Source organism: Hipposideros armiger, unplaced genomic scaffold (genome assembly GCF_001890085.2).
Source record: "Hipposideros armiger isolate ML-2016 unplaced genomic scaffold, ASM189008v1 scaffold_64, whole genome shotgun sequence".
NCBI classification, from domain to species: Eukaryota; Metazoa; Chordata; class Mammalia; order Chiroptera; family Hipposideridae; genus Hipposideros; species Hipposideros armiger.
The window spans coordinates 1,982,254-2,005,527 of record NW_017731414.1 but is presented as its reverse complement, the minus strand read 5'-3'; the positions used below and the strand labels follow the sequence as shown (position 1 = coordinate 2,005,527).

Genomic DNA, 23,274 nt, shown 5'->3' with positions numbered 1-23,274 from the left:
AACCCAAGGGTTGCTAGCAGCCCTGAAAAGCCAGGAGTGAGGCCTGGGACCCCCAGGGCCCCCAGAAGGATCCAACTTTGCCCACACTCTGATCTCGTGCTTCTAGTCTCCAGATCTGAGAGGGAATACAGTTCTGTTGTCTTAAGACACTGAGACGGGACAGTTGAGAAGAACTAATGACAAGGACCCTCAAGCTGACACTCCAGGGTGAAGAATGAGCTAGTAAGAGTCCAGGCGTAAGTGGAGGCCCAGGAAGGAGGGAAGACAATGAGACCAAGCCAGTTCTGATGGGCGATCACTGCAGAGCTGCAGGGAGGGCAATGCTGGAGCCCAGACCAGGACAGCATGAGAGCATCGAACACCCAACCAGAGACTCAAGGGCTGGTGACCCCACAGTGGAATTGCCAGGTGGGGTGAGAAGGTGGCGGTCGTGGTACCCTAGGAGCCGCCAAAGGGCCTGTCCCCAAGACACGCCTCCCTGGAAGGTCCTAGGGGACTCCCTCCCCAATCCTATGCCAACCCCACCCCAAGGTTCTGAGTGCACTGGGTGGAGCAATGGGAACGTGGGGCCTTACTGGGCACCAAGCTCAGCCTGGCTGCACACCTTCTTCTGGCGTGTATCAGGGCACCGCACCCACAAGGCTGGGATGGGATGCTGTAAATAGTGTGCAATTTCCACCCACCCCCTCATCTACGTGCTGACCTTGGGGCCACAGCACGTCACTGTCGGGTCCTCAGGAGGCTATGTGGCAGGCCGGGAGGGTCCAGTGTTCGCTCACCCACCCCTGCCCTGTACAAGCCCTGGCAGGTATGAGAGAGGTGTGAGGGACCCGGAGTGGGAAGCAGGGGCCATGCTTTGCAGGGTCCACACATGGCCGGAAGGCAAAGCCCAGACACACCAGCAGGATCAACTGGAGGCGCAGGCCAACTTCTCCCTTCATCTGGTGGAGCTCATAGACGGCCTCAGACTGACAGGGGGCTTTTTACATTTCAGCTATCTGCTACCCCTGGTTCCATGTCATGGTGTCCACAGGAGAGGAGGCTAGCCGCCCTACATGACACAGGGTGATGAGCACCACCCCTCCTCCATCTGTCTGGGTGCCAGGTTCTCACAGCATGGCTGAGCATGCTCACTGGTAGCCAGTGTCCCCCGAGGCAGGCGGCTGACCCTGCACACAGCATGGTTGTCCAAATGGCCAAGGGCACCCAGTTTCCTCTGTAACCTCAGGAAACTCTTCCAGCCTCCTCAGGGGCTGCTGGGCCTGGCCTGGCAGGAGGTTCTGGGGAGGCCAAGGGGCTGGAGGGCTTGTGGCCAGAGGGGCTTCTAAGAGTGAATCAAACAGAACTGAATGAACTGCTAAAGAAGCTCAGGCTTAACAAAGGGACTTGGAGCTGCTTGTTTATACTAGGACTACTTCTCACTTAGTTGGCTTCTGAAGCTGATAAGATTGAGATCTCTAGTATTTTTAAGTTCAAACCCCTTGGACACTGCAGCTCACAATTCATTCTGTGTGGCTAATTAAGCTGAGGAAGCCTGGGGATAAAGTTTGGAAGAAGGTTAATAAAGTTCCTTGCCTAGAAACAAAAAGAAGAGATGGGGGGAAGAACCGTGCACATTCCTGACCCCTGGGTAGCCTTGAGGGTAGCAGGGCACTGGGGAGAAGTGCTTCTTCAGTAACAGGGGGGACCCTAACCCTGAAGCCCCTCTGTCCACCCCTTATTCTTCAGCACTATGTGAGTATCCTGAGGCTGTCAGAACAAATGACCACAAACCAGGGGGCTTAAAACAACAGAAATTTATTCTCTCACAGTTTTGGAGGGCAGAAGTCTGAGACCAGGGTGTGGGCAGGGCTGGTTCCTCTGGAGGTTCTGATAGAGTCTGTCCCAGACGTCTCTATCGGCTTCTGGTGGCTGCCAGCAGTCCGTGGTGTTCCTGGGCTTGTAAACACATCACTCCCATCTCTGCCTATCTTCACTTGGCCTTCTCCTTGTGTGTCTCTGTTGTCTTCTTGTAAGGACAGTAGTCACTGGATTTAAGGCCCACCCTCCCACAGGATGACTGCATGCTGACTTGACATCTGCAAAAACCCTATTTCCAAAGTCCCATTCATAAGTACTGGTTGGACATTAATTGCGGGAAGGGGAGGGGCATTCTTCAACCCATCACAGTCACCCCGTCCTGTGTCACCTCAAGTCCCACGCTAAGAACTGTCCCACAGTGGCAATACCCCCAAACTCCGGTCCCAGCCTTCTCCTGGGCCCACCAGGCGGCGCTCTCCCCTCCCAAGTCTGTTTTCTCCACTGTCACCCAGGGGCTGAGGGGTGATGCCTGGCCAGCACATGGACCTGCCCAACACACGTCAGCCTCGGCAGAAACGACCAGGACCCTGAGAAGCAGGTGGCCCTCAGCGTCCTCAGAACCATTTGGCAACGTCCATTGGGAGCCTGCCCTCTGACCCAGTAATCCCACTTCTGGGAAGCTCTCCTGAGGGAGATCATCCAAAACACAGATTTATGCACAAAGATGTTCCTGCTTCATCGGTCAGCAGAGCAGGGAGCTGGTACTACTGCAGGGATCAGCCCAGGGTGGGGCCTCTGCTTCCAGAAGAGTAAGGGCACTGCACACAGCGTGGGAGGTGGATGGAGGGGAGCTGTCCCCACTGCTGGACCACCTCCAAGATGGGTCTGTGCGGGAAAAGGCAGATCTGGGATAAGGCTGGGCTGCCCCCTGTCTACACATGCCCACAAGTGGGGCTGGGCACTGGAATACTCAGGGGGTGGGAGAGCTGACAGGGGAGAAATTCTTTGGAACATAAGAAGAGCCACATTACTGGGGTGACCAAGCTGCCTGGGCTCAGGGCTGAGACCAGACACCCTGGTTTGTCCGCTCTAGGACAGAGACCGACATGAACCCCAAAACAGGCCAACCTGATGATGTGGACAGTGAGGGGTTCTGTGAGGATGAGGGACTCCCTGGAGGCCATGGAGAGGGATGCCAAGCTGGACAGGACTGGGGAAGGCGGGGGAAGGCTTGAAGTGCAGAGGCCCTGGAGAGGTCAGAGAGGAGGGGCCTGGGGAGTGAGGTTTCACATATGGACAGTGGGTCACAGATGTCTGCCTGACACACTCAGGGGTATGGAGGGGCACCCCTAGCTCTGGCTGGGCCCTCCGGGAAGAGGGGAGGGGGGCAGGAGAGATAGGGAGGGTGTGTCCATGTGTGTTGTACGTGGGGAGAGAGAAAAAACCGAAACTTGTCATTTCCCTGTCTTGACTGAACACACCCCTCAGTGCACACATGGCTTCTTGGGTGTGCGAGCACACGTCTCTACTTGTAGCTGAGGAAAAGCATCCTTTGCAGTTTAATTTTAAATCTCATCACAATTGGGTAACACAAACCACCAGCTAGGATGCCAGCCATGAGAAATGGGAGGGCTGCCTCCCAGTAAGGGGCCCCTTGGCCAGGACAGAGAGCGGTACCCAGACACTGCTTCTGTGATGTTCTCCCAGCCTCCCTCCGCCCAGCCACCTTGAGAACATCAAGCCAAGTTTCTGACACCCGCTAGCCTCTGGGACCCCGGGCACCACAGGGTGATGGATCTGCCAGCAGCTGCCCTGGGCCAATGCCAAACAAATGATTTTTGACCACGGCATCCACAGGCTGACACCCAGCCTTGCTTGGGTTCTGTGTGGAAACCGCCTCCCAAGAGCAACTCCTTCAACACTACCTCCCACCCCCAGGATGGCAGGGGCCCCGGGAAGATAAGACAAAAGTGAGATGCCCTCATTACAACAGACCCAAAATAACTTTTATGCTCCATTTTTTAGACATAGTTACATAATAACCCTGAAAGCAGTTTCATAGTCAGGGAATCCTGGGCCTGCCTGGCCCTGCCCTGAGCCCCCAAGACCCCACTGGGGATGGGGCAGGTGGGCCCTCAGACTGTCTTGCTGCCCTCAGACCACATTCCCAACCTGGCGAGGTGGGCCCCACACGAACCATGGACATTTCCCTGGATGAGTTTTGCTCGCTGTAAGGGACTATACCCAACCAGGGGAAGAGAAAGCAAGGACAAGGGCCCGGAAAGGCGGATGCCACAGGCTTGTGGGGACGAGACCAATGACAGCACAGGTGGCTGAGCAGGTGGGTACTGTGGGGAGACCACAAGGAGGTCAGGCCAGAGAGGTGGCCAGGACGGGCTGGAGGAAGGCCTAAGTGCAGCACCAAGGAGATGAAGGGCAGGCAGGGCAGCGTCAGAGACTCTCCACGGGTCCCCCTTTCCCTCTACCCCTTGTCGCTTCTGTGATCCAGTCCCAGAAGCTCGACCTCCAGGGCCCTGGTTCCAGCCTGTGTCACCTCACAGAGACGCCCAGTATAACCTCCTCCCCGATCCCCCTGTCCGAAGCCCTCTCTGCACACTGCTGCCAAGAGCTCCTTCCTCTCATTTTCTTTATTAAGCTCTACTCATGTCATGCTCCTATTTGAAACACACCAGGAGGTTGACAGTTCCTGAACAAGTTCAACAATTACATGAAACGCAGCCCATGAAACGAAGACTTACAGCCACACCAACGCTTGCACATTTGTGTTCGCAGCAGCCAAAAAAGTGGAAACCACCCAAATGTCCATCGATGGATGAAGGACAAACACAATGTGGTCTAGCCACACAATGAAGTATTACTCAGCCATAAAAGGAATGAAGCTTTGACACACGCTACACATGGATGAACCTCGAAAACATGATGCTCATGAAAGAAGCCAGACACAAAAACCCACATGGTGTATGATTCATTCCACTGATATGATATGCCCAGAACAGGCAAATCCATAGAGACAGGAAGCAGATTAGTGTTTGCCAGGGGCTGGGGGAGAGGAGATGGGGAGTGACCGCTCATGGGGACAGAGTCTGCTTTTGGGATGATGGAAATGTTCTGGAACTAGATAAAGGTGATGGTTGTACAACATTATGAATGTGTTAAATGTCACTAAAAAGTACACTTTAAAATGATCAATTTTATGTTTTGTAAATTTTACACAATAAAAAACTCTGATGAAAAGTATCTCTGAGGGTCTAGCCAAGGGCCAAGTGCACGTCAGTGTGGAGGGCAGTGGTGGGTGGGGGACCCTTCCCAAGCCCCCACAGGTGGGACAACAGTGTGGGTGGGGGACAGTCACCAAGGACAGTGTTCCTGCCTTCAGAACAGTGTCCTCTAACCAGGAAGCCACCATGACCCCACAGGTGTACACAGAAGAAGAACATGAACTGCCTGCCGACTGGAGATCCTCAGCAACATGGCTTCTCAGCCATCGCATGTCCCCTCTCAAGGCAACCTAGGGTGGACGGACCAGACCAGCACACATTCCAAGAGCGGCCCAGCTGTCTGTCCACTGCAATCCAGAGGGCCTGGGTTCCACGGGCCCACGTCACAGCCTGCAACCTGGCAGGCGGGAGTGTGGTGGCCACAGCTGCGGCCATCCTGAGGTCTGAGAGTATTTCAAAAAATGCGAACTGATAGCCAACTTTAAAATGTTTTTTTCTGAAATTAACTTAAACATCAGAATGGCTGGCTTCTCCTGAAACACTAGAAGTGCCAACAACTTGGGGCCTGGATTCCTGGCTGGCGACTTTTTATCAGCCAGTTCAGGGCCACGGCTCCCCTGCCCCCTCAAACATGGGGGGCGGCATGGATCCCCTCATCCCTCAAGCTCAAGCCTGGGCTCCGAGAGGGTCGGTGCACCCTGACGTGACCCAGCTAGCTACAGATCCAGGACCGCCAAGCCCAGCTTGTCCCTGCTGCCCCTCACTCCAGCTCGGCAGCTGTGTAGCCTGACCAGAGGCCTGGAGGGAGGAAGCCCCTACCACCCCTCGCAGAAGCAGGCCAACTGGGACAGGAAGGTGTAGAGCTAGCAGGCTGCATGTAGGCCAAGCGAAGTCCGGAATGCAGGTCTCGCCCTGAGCCAAAACCCCAAAGAAATCCACTGCTGCCTATCCAGCATTTAACCATTAGCAGCCCCAGCCAGAGTAGACACCCCAACACAGACAGGCCTGCAAAGTCCTGGGGGAGGGGACAGCAGCAAAGGCAGAGGAGTCAGCAGACAGGTCAGGCAGGCACAGGCCTTGCTCAAGAGCTAGGGGCTCCTAGTGGGAGGCAGCCTACACGACACCCCCATCCAGAGCCCCTACAGAAGGGGATTGCTCAACACAGCCCAGAAGCCCAGCTGCTCACAATGGCTCCTGTTTTCACCCTCAGCAGTCTCAGAAAATTCTGCATGTCTGGCTCAGGCAGTGGAGCCGACAGATCCCCTCCAGGGATGGTCTACTGGGCACAGCCCAGAGCAGCAGGACAGGAGGCCTAAGTGGGTACAAAGGGACACAAGGAGTCCGTCGCCGAGGCAGAAGGCAGCAGAGGAAGCCAACAGGCCCACACTGGCTAGGACAAGCTCTGTCACTCATGTGCTTGCCCGTAGCATAAACAGGTCCTGTTGCTCCAGGCACCAGGTCAGCGGCTAAGGCTGAGGATTCCTGAGTGAGAGGCTGTGCAGAAAACAAGCAGGAAATGGGGGAGGATGTGGGGCAGGTGGCCAAGGAGGTGACACTGGAGCTGGGAAGAGCTCTCCAGACGGGAGGCCCACCAAGTGCAAAGGCCCTGGGGTCACAGTGAGCGTGCTGTGGGGAAGATGAGCATGGAGGGGGACAAGGGGGCCAGGCCAGGCCATCCACCAGTGCCAGTAAGCGATGAGGGGAGAGGAGGGCTCAGAGCCTCGCAGGACCTCACTCTGAGTGCAATGAGAAGCCACTGGAAGGATTTAAGCTGGAGTGACCTGAGCCACCTTCCCTTGCAGGGTCCCCCATGCTCGGAGGAGCTGGACTAAGGGGCCAGCAGGGTGGCAGGCCATGAGGAAGCAGAAGGCCCATTCGTGGCAGGTGGGGATGGGACCCCTGAACCCTGTGCATTCAAGGATGGGGCCCGATGTGACATGTAGATGGTTCAGTGGCCATCCAGGCATAAGTAAGAACCACACAGGGTAGATGCAACCTGGAGACTTCATTTGTCCTAGGGATTGTGCGCTCCCAGGTCACACAACTCCTGGGTACACGTACAGCACTCAACAGACTCACCAGCTCACCCCAATTCCTGCCCATGGCCTCATGTGGACATAGCCCCTCGCCAGCCCCAAGACCCATTCTGTGTGTCCCTCTCTCGCCCCGCTATAGGCACTGGACATCCTGCCTCCCAGTGTCTTCCTCCTTCCCATCCAGTCCCTCCCTGGATGATTATGAAAGGTGCCGCAGCTTTCCTCAGCTCCCATAGTCCCACCCACCCCTTTCAACAGTGGCTGTGTGCCCCTGCAGGCTTCCCACCGCCACCCTCGGAAAGAAATCCAATGTACCTACAGGAGCACGAGGCCAAGCTAAGGTTTCCCAGGATGCTGTCCCTTTAGGCACCCCTTTCTCACGTGCATCACTCCCATGCCAAGCCTTTGCAGCTACTGTGCCCTCCACCACGTGCACCTCCTCCTGCCCCCCTGGGCAAACCTCACTCAGAGCACCACTGGGCTCAATGTGGAACCCCCATGCCAAATCAGCACCCGCTGCTCCAGAAACAGCTGCGGCCCCTGTACCTCCAAGCACCATGCAGGCTCAGAAGGGACACTGGTCAGACGTGTGTCAATAGGGATGCCTCTCTAGCCTAGCGCCCACAGCTGCCCTTACGAAGGGGCCTCCTCCCAGCTCCTTAAAGCACGTTTCTCTGTGCTTCTCATGGTCATCCCTTTGGAGAGGCCCCAAATGACAAGTGAGCCACCAATCCCCGAGTGCCACCAGCCACCCTCGGAACACACTGTGATGCACACAGGACCCTCCTCCATCTAGAAGCCCCAACCAGGCTCTCGTCCTTCCTGAATCCTCTACCCCGCAGCACTGATCCTCCTGGCTCTGGCGGACAAGCACCAGACCGTCTCCATGTCGCAGCCAGAAGCCTGGGGTGGCCCCATTCCTCCCTCAGGCCTCCCCACTGTGGCTGGCCTGGCAGTCACCTCTCTGCCACAGCTCCTGAGCCCCCCCAGGCCCCATACCTCCCACACCTAGTCTCCTTGCTCCTATGACCAATCTTTTCTCAAGCTCTTCCTAAACTCAAAACTAATCCTGGGTCTCCTCTTCACGACCTCCACAGCTGGCTTCAGGATCATGTCCAAGCTCCCCAGCATGGTTCTTGGGGGCCCACCTGAATATGGCTTCCACCTGCCCCGCTTCTCTCCTCCCTTGCCACCTGCCCCCACCCAGATTCACCCTGAACCACAGTTATGCCTCAGACAACCCCACTCCAGGCCTCTGTGCCTCCAGACTCACTATTCCTCTCCTCCCAAAGACCCTTCCCCTCCCTACCCACCTCCTGTCCCACCACAGAGCTCTTCTCCAGGCAGCCTTCTGGGCTTGGCCCCACCTTCCCATAGCCTCTTCTCTAAGTCAGTAGCTCCTCAGGACGATCAATTAGCAGACACAACTCCCTCTGTACAGCACCAATTATGTGCAGTTCCAGTCCTCACGCACTGACATAGTTAACTCCAAACTGAGAAGGTCAGTTATATGCTTGCCCACGGTCACACAGCTGGGAGGAGGGCAGGACTTCATATTATTAAGATGGCAACACGACCCAAAGCTATCTACAGAGTCAACCCCATCAAAATCCCAACATTTTTGCAGAAATAGAAAAACCCACTATAAAATTCATATGGACTCTCAGGGGACCCTGAACAGCCAAGACAAACTTTAAAAAGAAAAACAAAGTTGGAAGACTCACACTTCCTGATTTCTAAACTTACTACATAGCTACAGAAATCAAGACACTGTGGTACTGGCATACAGACAGACATATAGACCAGTGGAACAGAACAGAGAGCCCAGAAATAAACCCTTGTGAATATGGCCAAATGATTTTTGACAAGGGTGCCAAGACCATTCAACAGGGAAAGGACAGTCTTTTCAACAAATGGTGCTGGGAATATTGGATCTCCACATGAAAAGCCTGAAATTGGACCAATACCTTACACCATATATAAAATTAACTCAACATGGATCAAAGACCTAAAGTTAAAACTATAAAACTGTAGCTAAAATTGTAAAAGCTAAAGCTATAAAACTCAGAAAAAAAAAACAAAGAAAAACTTCAGAACATGAGATTTGGCAATGATTTCTTGGCTATGACACCAAAAGCACAGTCAACAAAAGAAAAAATATGTAAATTGGACTTTGTCAAAATTAAAAACATTTGTGTATCAAAGGACACAATCAACAGAGTGAAAAGGCCCCGTTCCCAGGGAACTTGAGAAAATATTTGCAAACCCTATATCTGATAAGGGATTAATATCCAGAATACATACAGAACTCCTAAAACTCAACAACAAAAATAAACAACCTGACTCAAAAATGGGCAAAGGACTTGACTGGACATTTCTCCAAAGAAGATATGAAAAGATGCTCAACATCACTCATCACCAGGGAAATGCAAATCAAAACCATGAGATACCACCTCACACCCACTAGGATGACTATAATAACAAAAAGCCATAAAATAACAAGTGTTGGCGAGGATGTGGAGAAATTGGAACCCTTGTGAACTGTTGGTGGGAATGTAAAACGGTGCAGCCGCTATAGAAAACAGTATGGAGATTCCTGGAACTATTAAACATAGAACTACCATATGACCCAGCAATCCTAAATATACACCAAGAAAGAGACAGAGAGAGGAGGAATTCAAACAGATATTTGTACAGATGGTCCCCAACTTACAATTTTTTGACTTTATGATGGTGCAAAATTAATACCCCCAAAATTACATAAAATACTTAACACTTTATTATAAAATAAGCTTTGTGCTCAATGATTTTGCCCAACTGTAGACTAATATAAGTATTCTGAGCATATTTAAGGTAAGCTAGGCTAAGCTATGATGTTTAAGTGTATTAAATGCATTTTGACTTACGGTATTTTCAACTTACAATGGGTTGATTGGAACTTAATCCCCACCGTAAGCTGAAGAGCATCTGTACATCCATGTTCACAGCAGCATTATTCACAATAACCAAAAGGTAGAAGCAACTCAAATTTCCATTGTAGGGTGGATAAACAAAATGTGATACATACATGCAATGGAATATTATGCATTCTTAAAAAGGAAGGAAATTCTGACACCTACTATAACACAGATGAACCTTGAAGACATTGTGCTCAGTGAATAAGCCAGACACAAAAGGACAGGTACTGTATGATTCCATTTGTATGAGACAGAAAGTAGAATGGTGGGTGCCAGTGGCTGGGGGAGGGAGATGGGGAGTTAGTGTTTAATGGGGACAGTTTCAGTTTTGCAAGATGAAAAGTTCTGGAGATGGATGGTGGTGACCGCTGCACAACAGTGTGAAGGTACTTAATGCTACTGAAGTGTACGCTTAAAAACAGTTAAGATGGTAAATTTTGTTATGTATACTTTACCACAATTTAAAAAAAGAAAAAAATATAAAGAAAATTAGCACTTCACTTCTGTGAGATTCCTGCCAAAAACGCACCACCTTAGCCCCATCACAAGAAAACAGACATACCACACCCTAAATGACATTCTACAAAAAGCCGGAGGAGTGGGGGGGTAAGGGGGGGTGCAGGCCGACCGAGTGGCTTGTTGGTTAAGAGTTCGCTTGGGAGCGCGAGCTCTGAGCAGCAGGGCCGCCGGTTCGGATCCCACATGGGCCAGAGACGCTGCGCCCTCTACAACTAAGATGGTGAACAATAGCTCAACCTGGAGCTGGGCTGCCGTGAGTCACTGGCGACAGTGTAGGCTGCAGTGGGGCTGCAGTGGGCTGCCGTAAGCTACCGTGAGTGGCTGGCAGCCGGCGTAAGCAGCCAGCAGCCGGCATGAGCTGCCATGAGCGGCTATCCAATGGCCGGTGACTGATCTGCCTCAGCTGGGAAGAGTGCAATGATCACAATATCAACATGGGCCAGTGAAGCAATGTTCTCCACAACTAGAGTGAAGAACAAAAAAAGGACAGCAACTTGTCTGTTCCCCTTCCCCAAATTCCCCAACGCTGTTCCCTTCCCCAATTCCCCAATAAAACCTTAAAAAAAAAAAAAAAGACTGGGTAGTTCTCTTCAAGGGGCTGATGGTCATAGATGCCGCAGAAACCCTGAGCAATGGTCACGGATCAGAGGGTACTGTGACACGATGACTAAATGCAGTGTGGGAGCCTGGATGAGATAGTGGGCCAGAGAGAGGTCACGGGGGGAAATTCAAATGCAGTCTGGAGTCTAGTTAATAGAACTGTGACAGGGCTGGACGAGTGGCTCAGTTGGTTAAGAGTGCGAGCTCTGAACAACAGGGTTGCCGGTTCGATTCCCACGACCTGCGCCCGAGCTGAGCTGCTGCTGAGCTGCCAACAGGTGGCAGGATGGCTCAGCTGGTGAGATCACGTGCTCCTAACAACAGGGTTGCCAGTTCGACTCCCGCATGGGATGGTGGGCTACACCCACCCACAACTAAGATTGAACATGGCACCTTGAGCTGAGCTGCCCTGAGCTGCCAATGGGCAGCCGGATGGCGACTGGACTTGGAACTGAGCTAGCTGCACCCTCCACAACTAAGACTGAAGGACAACAACTTGGCTGTTCCCCTTCCCCAATTCCTCAACTCTGTTCCCCTCCCCCAATTTCCCAATTTAAAAAAATCTAAAAAAAATAGAACTGTGACGACACCGGTGTCCTGGTTGGATCAACTCACCTTGGTCATGTGAAATGTTCACAGTCAGGGGCTATGGGAACTGTCTCTGCTGTCTTTGTGCCTTTTCACTAGATCTAAATTTACCTCAAAAGAAAAAGTGTAAAGAAACTAATATAACCCTCTCCCCTAAAATGAAATTGAACAGGCATTCATAGTCATGTCATGGCATCCATCACATGTCAAGCCACAGCACATGGGTATGAAGGGTAAGACCCTGCTCTCATGGCTGCCCCATGGGCATCCCATGATGCCAGCCAGGCACAGGGCTAAGAGCTTTGGGAGGGCACATCATCTAATCGGAACAACTCTACAGAGTGGAAAATGAGGCACAGGGAGGAGTCATTTGGGAAAAGCCAGCAGAGGCAGGGCCAAAGTAACAAGCCACTTGGCTAGGCGCTGGGGGAGAGGGGGGGTGGGTGGTGAGGTGGGGGCTGTTGGGCACAACTGGGCCCCTGCTATGGACCCTCAGGGCTCCTCCCTCTGCATTTGCTGAGCCAGAGGCAGGAATTAGTGGCTGATTGCCACTGTGGCATGATGGAGGCTGCTGGGCCCATAAATCACTCGTGAGGCTGTGCACTGATTCTGCAACAATTTAATGAGCCACTCCTGTCCTAAATTACAACTATCAAACAAACCCCGCCTGCCTGAGAGGACAGAGATAGAGACAGTGCGATGCTCACTGGTGTGAAAGGACCCAGGAAGAGGGCCACACTGGTCTGTCTCTTCAGTCACCTGAGAAACACTGAACTTGACCTCACTGTGAGAGGCTCTTTAGCCAAGCAGGCATGGACACAGTGGCCACTCCAAGCCTCCAGCAGGGTGAAGAGCTTTCGTATCTCTGTGGGGCACGCTCCACCTCCCCATGTCCCTAGCCGGAGGACTGGTGGCCCTGCAGAGCCAGCCCTGAGCACTCTGCCTGGAGGGGACAACACTTCCTCTTAGAGACTTCCAGGCGAGTGACCAGCTGGCATGCATCCACCCACCTCCGCGCCCAGGTAACCTGTGTCAGATGCATGAAGGAAACAGGAAGTGCTTTAAGTTTTCTGTTTTCAATTTTCATCAAAGTTTTGAGACATAAACAATTTTTTTTATTTAAAAAAGGCATGGCAGAGCACTTCCCTGTAACCCCAGCTGGCAGGGAGGGACAGCCTACAAATGCCATGAGGGGCTTCTCCCCTTAACAGGGGCCCCAAGTGTCAGGCACACGGGAGACAACGGAGCTCTGAGGCTGCATCCGGAAACGGGACGCTCGGACACTGGAAAAATGACGAAGGAGAAAGTCTGTCCTTTGCTGCAGACTCACTCCTCAGGACAGAAGACCACACCCCGGCTTTGGGGTAAAAGAAACCCCAGTGACTAGGGGGGTGTTGGGATAGGACCATGGAGAAGGAAGAATTTCACATATGGAATTAGGGCGCAAGGTCTCCTCTCTGCTTCAGAAATGCCTTTTCCTTTTTGGGGGGAGCCCACGAGAGCATGAAGTTGAAGCCATTTAATATAAACCTCCCTGTCACGCCCCTCTGGGAACCAGATTCCTGATTCTCAGGTCAAAGAACTGTTGAATCAGCAAGTCCTGGTCATAAGGAGTCCAGAGCTTACTTCCCCATGCCACCCTCTTTGGGGGGAACGCCTGCCCCAACCCCCTCTCAGGTCCCTGCAGCCCCCTCCTTGCTCTCCGCAGGCCTGTCCCTATATGGTGGCTGGAAGGAACTTTGCTAAACCTGCATCTCACATCAGGCTCTGCTCCTAACCTTCCTGGAGCACCCCGGCACCCCAGAACCTGGCCCACGAGGCATCACCCACTAAACTCAGCCAGCCCCTCCCTAACAACAGGCCTCACACCCCCAATCCCCATGGCTTACCCTCATCCTCCAGGGCTCAGTCCAAATGTCACCTCCCCCAAAAGGTCCCCATCCCCACCCCATTCCACTCTCTCAGAGCCTCTCAGGCACGGACCAGCTGGTCACTGGCATGGTTTCCCCTAAGGGCAGGGCACCATCTGACTTGTTCTGTAGGGTGTCACCATGGCCCCGGATAATGTGGGTGCTCAATAAATACCAACTGAAGGAGGGATTTCCCATTCAAACCCCAGCCTCTGCAGCGCGCTTGGTGGGGGACCTCATCGAAGGATTTGGTGCTGCTCATGTTCTCCCCAGGGCACTCAGAGGGCCTGTCTTGTAACACACGCAGTTTGTTACTCCGTTTCTCCCTGAAGTTCAGCAAAACTGGAGTTCCACAAAGACCACCACACTACCCACCTGGCTCCATGCCCCTCAGTGCCTGGTTCGTGCTCCCAGATAGAAAATAGGACCCGATGCCACACTCCCACGGCTTAAGCGGGGGAGCCTGACCACATAGTGAGAAACCCAGGAGATTCCAGAGTAAACAGGAAGACAGGCCTGCCCTCAGGGAGGTCACCATTCAGTGTCTGCTTAGTGCCTGCTGAATGCCTACTATGTGCCTGCTCAGGGTCTGCTGAGTATACCCTGTGTACCTGCTGAATACTTGCCGACTACACATTGTATGCCTGCCATGTGCCCACCAAATGCCTGCTGTGTACCTGCTGAGTATACATGTGTGCCTGCTGAGCATCTGCCAAGCACCTACTGAATGTGTGCCGCATGCCCACCCAGTGCCCACTAAGTGCCACCTGCCGTGTGTTCGCAGTGCACAGGCCTCCAGAATCTCAGTGGTGAGCATGTGTGTGCAGGGTGCCATTTTGAACACATGATACAGGTTAACAACCCATGTAAGTGTCACCGCAGTCCAATGAGGCAAGAGACCACTGTGACTCCCACTTCACAGAAAAGGAACGAGTCCACAGAAGATGTCCAGATCTAAACCCACCCAGGAGGAAGCAGGCAGCAGCCTAAAGTGTGGCCCCCACCATGCCCATTTGAGCACCCTGAAAGGGCGGAGGCTCCAGCCATGCTTTGTTTCCATTTGGCAAATAATAAATATTGACACTCTCCATGTCCTTGGACTGCAAGGCATGCAGTGGCTTCCTTGTTTGCACACCTGGACCCCCATCCGGCCAGTGGCACCACAGCCACACCCTGTGGGTGCAAGGTACCACCTCTGTCCTGGGGCCCAGCTGGACATGGTGGCAGCAGAAAGGGAAGAGGAGGAGGTCAGAAACACCCCAGCCAGAAATGGAAGGCTGTTCCATCCTACAAGCTCCAAGGTGAGGTAGGACTCTCCCACCCCTGCCTCCTTCCCTCAGTCAGGTTCCCCCATTATAGCCAGGAAGCCCCCACTTTGTGCTCCTTCCTCTCACCTCAAATACACCTTGTTATTATCCCCTAAATGCCCCAAATTGGCCCTCCCTCTGTCCTCACCATGGGTCACCTCCCTGCACCTGGCCACGTGCATGCATGAGACAAACATGATGGATATCTGGTTTGCAAAACACCAGAGACAACCTCCAAGGTCCTTGACAGATGACTATGAACTGAAACTCATTGTACACCAGGGTCCTCCACAGCAGTGCTAAGAAAAACGCAAGCCCCAGGTTCAAACACAGGTTTGAACCCAGCACCTTTGCACACAGCGAACCATGGGGCCTCTCACACCTCAGTTTCTCAACTGGGCAACAGGAAAACCAACAGGCTCTTCCCCTGGGTCACTGCAACAATCTGCTGGGTACACGCACAACGGCTCCAGCACCTCTGGTTATTGATGTCACCATCCCGCTGAAATTCTCCGTGGCTCCCCATCACCCACACACAGGGCCTAGCCCAGGGGCCTGCACCACATGCCCGCTTCTCTCCCAGTGCTCTGCCCATGCAGCAGCCTCAGGCCATTTCCTCCAAGCACAGGGTTCCAGCAGCCTGGAAGGCTCTGTCCCACCCTACCAGCTGGCCAACTCCCAGAGCAACATGGACAGGGGAAACACGTGTGGCCACTGGGTTAGTCCAGTATAGGTCCAACTCCAGCTCTCCCACCTCTAATGCTCTCCAAGCTTCTCTATAAACCAGGAAGGATGCCATCAGCTGCAGGGGCTATAGTGACATGTCTCATGGAATCAGGGCCTCCACCCATCTTTCTGCACCTGCAGAAGCCCAGCACATTGAGAAGCACACAGTAGGGCTTCTGAGGCTGGCTCATTCTCTGGGGTGGGGCCGTTCTGGGCACTGCAAGATGTTAAGCAGCATCTCCAGTCACCACCTGCAACCCCCAAGTCATGACAACCAAAAATGTCCCCAAATGTTGCCAAGTGTTCCCCAAGGCAAAACTGGCTGGGGAACACCCTTGCCACCCATTTGTGATGCTCCCCTGGAACTGCACTCACCAGTACCTCCCAGGCCAGACCCCATCCCTAAGTCCACATGGTATTTCCCAGAGGGTCCTGTTTAAAAACAAATTCCGAGCACCGAGAACTGTAAATCCCAGCCCCTGAGGCCGTCACCTTGCCTCACTGGAGCAGCACTGAAGAGAGCCCCAGACCCTGAGCAGAAACCAGAAACCCCCTGGTACAGACAGCAGCAGAGAAAGGCCAGTGCAGCCTTCCGTGATGCTTGGGACATCCCAGCACCATAATCTAATGAACCTGACCAGGACCTGAAGGCCCACTGCACAGACAAGACTCACCTGGCACTGTGCCCTACCCCACCCCACCCATCCCACCCCTGCCAGCCTTGGAGACAGTGAGAGCAAACACCCTCTCCGGCTGTACAGACCAACAATGACCACTGTGCCACCAACCAAGGGCCAGACAGCCTGATCACCCCCTGACTGAGACTGACCCTCTCCCTCCACCTGGCATAGCCTCCACCTGACCCCAGAGCCCATGCCTCCCAGTAAGGCCTACATGGCAGGGTCCTCAGACCCCTGTTCAAAATTCAGGCCCCGACACGGGCCCTGCAAAAGCAGAATCTTTGGGGAACCCAGGAGTCTGCATCCTTCAGCTACCAGGCAGTTCAGAGGCCCTTGAACGTGGGAGAACCGACTCCTACCACCCTCCCTCCAAGCACCCACAATCTTCCCAATCTTGTTGCTCTAGGTCAGCTGGTCTCAAACTGCAGGTGAGGCCCATTCACTCAAGCTGGCAAAATCCTTCTGTAAAGGGCCAAATGGTGAATATTTTTGCCTCCTCAGGCCACACGGTCTGTCACAATGACTCAACTCTGCCATATACCGGGCATAGGCAAATCGGCATGGCTGTGTTCTAATAAAACTTTATTTACAAGAACAGGCCCAACCAGGCTTTGCGAAAAACAAAAGGCTCTAGTTTGTGCTTTAATTTCTTATTTTGGGCACATCCTGTGTGTGCTTATCCTGAGGCTGAACACCAGCTCTGCCTCTTCCCAGCTGGGATGCTACTCTGGGCATCAAGTTTCCCCATCTGCACAGGGTAAGGGTAGCACGGAGACATCTCTTTCTGAGGAGTGAACAACAAGAATGCGGGCTGAGTGAAAGCCACATGGTACGTCGCAGGGAGCAGGAACCGAGAGTGCAGAGGTCAACCTTTATCCCTCACTCTAAGATTACAGCCCCAAACCCATGCCCCCCACCCCAGCACGCTCCACCATGCTCTCGGTCAGCTCCTGATAGGCCCTGGGGCCCTGGATCCCACTGTTGTCCCTGACTTGTTCACCATCATTGCTGGACCCATTGCTAAATGAGGTCCCTAATTCCTGGTGGTGGCTAAATGAATGGTCCACTCTAGGCCTCGATGGGCAACACTGCATGACCTGTGAACCTGCCAGAGAAGGACAGACACACAGCTACAGACGGCCCCCTGGCCCACCATCTCAAGGTGGTTTCCATGAGGTACCTGAACTCTTCAGGCTGTCTCAGCCCGGGGGGAGATTGTTCTGAGGTTGCCATCACACATGACCACCAACTCGGGAGGGGAATGTAAAACAACAAAAATCTTTTCTTTCACAGCTACAGGAGCCTATCCTCTCTCAGCTCTGGAAGCCAGATATCTGAAATCCAGCTGTCAGCAGGGTCACACTCTCAAGGCTCTAGAGGAGGATTTTTCCTTGTCTGTTCCAGCTTCTGGGGCTCCAGGCATCCTTGACTCATGGCTGCATCACCCCAATTTCTACCACTGTCATCATATGGGCTTCTCCCTATGTGTCTGTGTCCTGTCCTCTTTTCATAAGGTCACCAGTCATTGGACCCTAAATCCAGAATGATCACATCTCGAGATCTTCATCCTAATTACATCTGCGGAGATCTCTTTTCCAAATAAGGCCACAGTCACAGGTTCTAGGGTCAGGTTTTAGGGGTCAGGGTGTGAAGCTCATAACCATGAGAACACTGAGGTTGCTGGGGTTTTCTGGGGGTGGGGAATGGCTCCCCATCCTCTCAGCAGAGCAGCTTAAGGAGTGCTGCATGCAAGTGTGCGTGGAGACTACAGATGGCACCAGACACTTGGAGCAGCCGGCACAGAGGCAGACAGTGCCAACGCCAGGACTGGGGCCAGGACTGGGGGCGGCCTCCACGCTCAGCTCACCCTAGCCACCGCTGCGCTTTCCTCCAGCTTGTGCAGAGCCACCCCCGTCACAGGGTAGGGCCAGGAGAACACCCCTCTTCCTTCAGTGCAGCCAGAGCTGCAGCCGGGCTGGGCCACGTGGACTGCTTTGCATGCAGGCTTTTTCTGGCCCTGGGGCTTCTCCCTGGGATGCTCAGGATCAGTCACACACAGAGCCCCCTGTGTCCTGAGCCCCTGGCAGGTGGGCGACATGCCTCACATATAATCCACATGTATATCCCAGTAACTACGCTGCCAAAGTATCACCGAAATCCACTGATCCTGCTCAAGCCACCCCCCCCACCCCGACTCCTCAATCTGAACGCTACAGTGGCCTTTCACTGTCTGCTGCCTTCCCCTCTCACCCCCTTGCCCGTTCAGCTCACAACCATCTTTACAGGAAAAAAAGCAACCTCAGATGGTTAAATGGAGAGTTACTATTGGGTTGTCAGAAAAATCAAGATGCATTTTTGCAACGAAAAACATTGAAAAATACGTCATGACTTTTCCAACAATCCAATATATAACCCAACAATTCCACTCCTCAGTGTACGCCCAAGGAAAAGGAAGACCTGTGTCCACATGGGCACTTGGACATGAATGTCCATGGTAGCCCTATTCACAACAGCCAAAAAGTGGAAACAACACACATGCCCGTTGACTGATGAAGGATTAACAAAATGTGGTCCACACAGAGGAATATTGCTCAACCATTAAAAGGAGTGAAGCACTGACATACGGTACAAGTAAAAGAAGTCAGGCACAAGAGCCCACATGTTGTATGAGTCCATTGATAATTAATGTCCAGAACAGGCAAATCCATAGAGATAGAAAGCAGATTAGTGGCTGCCAGGGGCTAGGGGAGGGGGAGTGGGGAGCACTGCTCATGGGGACATGGTTTCCTTTTGGGGTGACAGAAATGTTCTGGAAACAGATAGAGGTTGATAGTTGTACAACATGGTGAATGTGCTAAAAACCACTGAATGGTACACTTTAAATGGGTGAGCTGAATATATTGGGAATCGTATATCAATAAAGCTGTTACAAAAACAAGCAATGGCTCAGACTTCTCACCATCACAAACCACCCAGGGCCCCTCCCTCAGGTGGAATCCAGGGCTCCCCAAGCCACTCCAACCTCACCTATTCTCTCCCTCTCTCCACAAGCCAGCCTCACTATCCTCAGACCTGTCCTCAACTTTGCCAAGCCCTCCCCACCTCAGGATCCTGCACCTGCCTGTTCCATACTTGGGGTGCTCTTGCCTGGCATCCTGGTGTCAGCCCCCCCAGCCAGGCCATATTACCCTGTTTCTTCTCTCCAAGTGCCTCTGCTTCATTTGTTTGCAGCGATTCTCTCCTGTGCCCCCTAAAATCATGCCCGCTCCCTAAAAGCACAGCCCTCGTATGCTCTGTATGCTGCTGGGTCCCCAGCACCCAACCTAGTCCCTGGGACATAATGAACTATCAAAAATATCATTGTGTTGAATGAACAGGCTACCCCAACTTTATAGGTCAAGATTCTGAGGCCCAGAGAAGTTAAGAAACCTGCCCAAAGTCACACAGCAGAGCACCACAGCCCTTCTCTGCATATAATACTACCTAAGTCTAAGGACGGGACAGAAATGCTTATACACCTATCCCTGCACCCCACAACCCAAAATCTGTCTCCCCAACATCATACCCTGTCCCCGCATCGAAACTGACCCTGTGTCCCTGCCCCTCAGTCCTGGATTTGCTCACTACACTGAACGCCTGCTGACTGGCCTTTCATGTGGGAAGGCACTTTGGGCATGTCCATCACCACCCAGGACCATGAGTGAACACACAGGAGCACAAGTGGCCCTACTCACTCCAGGAATATGCAAGCTGTCCTACAGAACTCACAGGAGAGGAGCAGCTCCCAACTGGGCCATGCTACACCTGTTCAAAGGTGCATGCGAAACCCTGGTGTTTGCAGCAGGAGGCAGCACAGGGCCTGCAGCCAGAGAGAATGCAGGAGGGGAGCCTGCATCAGGTGGGTTCACTCACCTGCACCAGACACTGCAGACGTGCCACTCACTACAGGCAATAGTCAAACGGGCTGGGTACAGCTTGTCCATCATGGTCCCAGGTGCAGGAAAAGCCATCAGCCTACCCAGGTGGAACAGCCATGAGGGTAGGGGCAGAGCTTTGAACTCTATCGGCCCTGGTGCAAAGTCTTCTGGCAGGAGTGCAGAGCTCCCTCTAAACTGAAGGTTTCAGGGCCTCAGCACTGCTGACATCTGAGACCAGATCATTCTCTGTGGTGGGGGCCGTCTGTGCATCATAGGGTTATGAGCAGCATCCCTGTTCTCTACCCGCCAGATGCCAGTAGCACCCTTTCCCCAGGCAAGAAAACAAAAATGTCTCTAGTCATTGCCATATGCCCCTTGGGGGGCAGAACTGCCCTCTGCAGAGAACACTGCTCTGTCTTTAAAATGCCATGTAAGCTCACCTCTGCCCCAGGCCCATGCCCACCCCACCTCCCCAAATCCTGAAGTAAAGGGAGGCAACAGAGGGAACAAGGAGATGGGAAATGGTTAACAGGCCAAGAGAACTGCTGTCTGTGTATCTTAAAAATCTTTTTAAAAAAAATCTTTTCTAAATCCATAAATGGATGAATGGATAAACACAATGTGGTCCACCCATACAATGGAATATTATTCACCCATAAAAAGGAACGAAGTTTTCTGATTCATGCTACGACATGGATGAACCTTGAAAAAAATCATGCTGAGTGAAAGGAGCCAGGGACAAAAGGCCATATAGTGTATGATCCAATTTACATGAACTGTCCAGAACAGGTAAATCCATAGGGACAGATTGGTGGCTGCCAGGAGCTGGAGGAGGGGGGGAGTGGGGACTGCTCATCAGTACCAGGTTTCTTTTAGGGGTAATGAAAATGTTCCGGAATTAGATAGTGGTGATGGTTACACAACTCTGTAAATACACTAAAAACCACTGAATTGTACACTTTAAACAAGTGAATTACATGGTACGTGAACTGTATCTCAATAAAGCTGTTATTTTAAAGAAATCTTTTCAACAACAATAATCCATTTCCAACCCCAAGGCAAAAACAGGACCTCCAATCATGAATACAGCCATGAACTTAGTGCGACCCCCTTCTTCCTGTCACACTACATACATTTGACACCTACTGTGTGTTAGCACACTTTACGGGCTGGAGACAAATGAGGACTCCTGTCCTCAGAAGCCCTGACTTATGGGGGACACTCCAGTTGCATACTTTCATTCATTCGCCAACCATCTCTTCCTCTATGTCCTCAAAGAACAGGAGCTGCTGGAGCAGGAACAGGGAGCACCTGGCTAACAGTGAGCACTCAACCAGTATGTGCCGAATAAATGCACGGAAATAGACACACATTCTAGTCTATAAGGTCACAATCTCACGGAGAAACAAGCAACTAATTAGAAAATAATGTGACCCGAAAATTCCACCTAAGGAATCAGACTGAGGCTGGAGTCACAGAGGAAGGTCTGCCTGGGATGGTCAGACCTGTGGCCAAATCCAGAAACCAGCAATGTGGGTGTCGAACCCTCTCCGAGGCCCCCAGGTGCAGGGTGGGGGTGCCATTGCTCTACAGGAACACAGAGAACATTACCAATACCTATGCAACCCGTGCTTGCCTCCTGACCCACCAGGAAGGGCTTGCTAGACACACTTCACAAAGCAGGACAGGAGGCTGGAGGAGCTCAGTACCTTGCCTCGGTAGCGTGGCCAGAGAATTAAGGAGAAGAGCCAGGCTTTCAACCTGGCCCAACTCTGACCAAGCCTCTGCTCCAGCCCCACCGGCAGTTTCCCAGATGAGCTTAGCAGATAACCAGGCTTGACTCTGCACACCAAATGGCATCCAACCACCTGAGGAAACCTGTCCCTCCACCCTGTTCCTGAGGGGTCAGAGCTCATCTGTGGGCTGCTGTCCCTTGTCCTAGTGGTAAGAACATCACCAGGTCCCCACCATACGGGCCACACAGAGAAGGGGCAGCTATCTCCAATCCAAGCTCCAGGACTGAGCACGTCTGCCTTCCTGACCGTCTCAGATCCCTACAGGTGCCCAAAAGGGAGAGATACCTATCCCACCTCAGATCTACAAGTGAAAGCATGTGTCCTTCCCCCAACATCCAAGGAGCAAGGGCACAGGTACTAATACTAATGATGTAGAGACACCTTTCCCTTCAAGTAGCAATGATGAGGGGTCACTTGTTCCCTCAGGTAGAAACGATGTGGGAGCACCTATCCTCCAACCCTAGGTACCCCAGTGATGCTTGCAAGCAGCACCCAGTTCATACACCTTAGTGTCATCCTGACTCCCCTATGTAGCAGTGATATGGGGGCATCCGTCCCCCTCAGGTAGCAATGATGTAAAAACACCTGTCCTCCATTAGGTTACAGTGATGTAATGGCACCTGTTCCCTCCAGGTAGGAATGATATAGAGGCCCCTGCCTCTCTAGGTAACAATGCTGTGAGGGCACCTGTCCCCCACCCCCATACAGGTAGCAATGATGTGGGGCACCTATAACCCCTGAGGTACCAATGATGTGGAAGCACCTATCCCGTCCCCAGGTACCAGTGATGCTTGCAAGCAGCACCCAGTTCATACACCTTAGTGTCACCCTGACTCTCCTAGGTAGCAATGATACAGGGGCACCCGTCCCCCTCAGGTAGCAATGATGTAAAAACACCTGTCCTCCATTAGATTACAATGATGTAGTGGCACCTGTTCCCACCTTGTAGTAATGATATTGAGGCCCCTGCCCCTTTAGGTAACAATGATGTGAGGGCACCTAGCCCCCACCTCACACAAGTAGCAATGATGTAGGGGCACCTATACCCCTTCAGGTACTGATAATGTAGTGGTACCTGTCCCTCCAGGTAGCAATGATGTGGGGGTACCTGTCCCCCTCAGGCACCGATGATGTAGGGCACTTGTCCCGCCCACGACGCCTGGGGCGTGGGGACACCTGTCTCCCCTTGGGCCGGGCCA

At 52.7% G+C, this 23,274-nt stretch overlaps 1 protein-coding gene across 1 annotated transcript in view; it reads right to left on the bottom strand.

Moving 5' to 3' along the window:
* CRTC1 (CREB regulated transcription coactivator 1) overlaps window positions 1-23,274 on the bottom strand; it is a 60,318-nt gene that overhangs the window by 36,534 nt on the left and 510 nt on the right. The gene's annotated exons all lie outside the window — the stretch shown is intronic.